This window comes from Palaemon carinicauda, chromosome 30 (genome assembly GCF_036898095.1).
Source record: "Palaemon carinicauda isolate YSFRI2023 chromosome 30, ASM3689809v2, whole genome shotgun sequence".
In the NCBI taxonomy this organism is placed as follows: Eukaryota; Metazoa; Arthropoda; class Malacostraca; order Decapoda; family Palaemonidae; genus Palaemon; species Palaemon carinicauda.
This window is the reverse complement of record NC_090754.1, coordinates 79,318,485-79,320,984: the sequence shown is the minus strand read 5'-3', so window position 1 is coordinate 79,320,984 and position 2,500 is coordinate 79,318,485. Positions and strand designations below refer to the sequence as shown.

Genomic DNA, 2,500 nt, shown 5'->3' with positions numbered 1-2,500 from the left:
TACTTCAATATAAAAGGTCGCCTACTTTCAAATCCTCACTCTTGAGTAGACTAAACCATTTCTCCTTCAGCGAGCTCTTTCAGAAATGTTTACAAGCTTCCACAGTTTATTTCCACTGTCTTAAATCAGCATAGAATTATGTATATCAACCAACCCGCATCCTCGCAACTTTCCACTGTCTTGAGTTAGAGTTCGCTTGCATGAGGGTACACTCGGGCACACTATTCTATTTAATTCATCTTCTTGTTTTAGTGATTACATAGTTTATATAGGAAATGTTTGTTTTAATGTCGTTATTGCTCTTAAAATATTTTATATTACCTTGTTTCCTTTCCTCACTGGGCTATTTTCCCTGTTGGGACCCCTGGGCTTACAGCATCCTGCTATTCCAACTAGGGTTATAGCTTAGTAATTAAGTAATAATAATAATAATAATAATGATAATGATAATAATAATAATAATAATAATAATTATAATAATAATGATAATAATAAAACCCCTTTTCCTCTCTCTGAAACCTTGCATAACTGACCCACTGACGAAAACAGTCACTTTTCAACCTTCGTGTTCCACTTTCATCATAAAAAAACACTTGATTGCTCTGAACAACATATTCTCTGTACCATACATTTTTAACAACCTCTATATTTATTTCCGTTTCGATTGCGTCATAAGCTTTTTCAAGAGCCATGTATACCATACAGATTTTCCCATTCACAATTCCCAAAATAAACTCTCATAGCAAGCTCTTTACACACACACACACACACACACACACACACACACACACACCATCATCATCATCATCATCATCTTTGTTCAACCCCAGATGGTTCTTCCTATAGTTCCTCTGTCATCTCTTTGCTTTCTCAATTATAATTCATAATCGTACTGTATACCTGTATACAATGGGATAAATGGGATACTCTACCAATGCTTCAGAATTTTTTCCTCATCCAGGCTATACCTTACAAGACCCGGTCAGCCACACTATATCCACTGTACTGCAGTATCTCACTTGTTAACCAATCAACTCCTGGTGAGGTGACTTTCCATTTTTCAGCCAAATGATAGCCATCAATACATCCGCAATCATTACCAGCTGGTACAAATGCTTTCAAATCTTGCATCAGTCAGTAATACCTTGTGTTTATTCTTATGATTAAAAAGTCTTGTGGTGGCAGATGGGGTAACGTCTCTGACTGGTGAACGCTAGACTGGGGTTCGAGCCCTGCTCAAACTCGTTAGTTTCTTTGGTCGTTACAACCTTTCCATCCTTGTGAGCTAAGGATGGGGCGTTTGGGGGAGACTATATGTCTACCTGTTGAATCATCAGCAGCCATCGCCTGGCCCTCCTTGGTCCTAGCATGGGCGGAGAGGGGGTTGGGCGCTGATCATGTGTATATTTGGTCAGTCTTAAGGGGATTGTTCTACTCGATAGGGCAGTGTCACTGCCCCTTGCCCTGGCCATTCATGAGTGGCCTTTAAACCAACTTCATTGACCCAGGACTGCATTCATCCAGATAACAGCTTTCCATTTGTATCTTTTAATCTGATAGACCAACGTTTTCCTTCAAACAGTTTATATCACCTTATTGATTTCCTTTTTAATTACATCATCCTAACCCTCTATTCCTATAAGCAATTCCATCTGTACTTACGACCCAATCATGGAATTTACAAACTCCTAATATACTTCTTAATCTGTTTATTTTTACCTCATCGTCCGTCTTCCCTATGCTCTTCACACTTCCATCTTATACAATGCATTTGTCTTTATTACAATTGAATTGGCACACCTGCGTATATCCATTTTAATCATTGCTCCAACCAAATGAAAATGGGCCCTTCTCTTCTTCCCTATTATCAGCACGTAGTCTAAAAAACTTTTCCACGCTGTTTTAGTACCCCAAATATGGATAAAGTATACTATATACAGTATTCCCTTTGAAAAACCATGTATTCACAACTGTCAAGCCTAAAGTAAGTTCCTCAAGACTAAGTAAAAATCCCTAGTGTTGGTGATAAAATCATCATAAAAAAAGTCAAGCGTTACATACTTACCAATTATTATTATTATTATTATTATTATTATTATTATTATTATTATTATTATTATTATTATTATTATTACTAGCTAAGCTACAACCCTAGTTGGAAAAGCAGGATGCTATAAGGCCAAGGGCTCCAACCAGTGAGGAAATAAGATAAGGAAATAAATAATCTATATAAGAAGTGATAAACTATTGAAATAAAATATTTTAAATATTTCAACATAAAAACATTTGCTGCAAGTTTGAACTGTTGAAGTTCTACTGATTCATAAGGAAACATATAAACGACAGAAGTAATAAACTATTGAAATGAAATATTTAAAAAATATTAACGACATTAAAATCGATATTTCATATATTAACTATAAAAGGTCTTATGTCAGCCGGTTCAACATGAAAACATTTGCTGCAAGTTTGAACCTTTGAAGTTTTACTGATTCAGTTA

At 35.7% G+C, this 2,500-nt stretch overlaps 1 protein-coding gene across 1 annotated transcript in view; it reads left to right on the top strand.

The window, feature by feature from the left end:
* BORCS5 (BLOC-1 related complex subunit 5) overlaps window positions 1-2,500 on the top strand; it is a 256,791-nt gene that overhangs the window by 171,289 nt on the left and 83,002 nt on the right. The gene's annotated exons all lie outside the window — the stretch shown is intronic.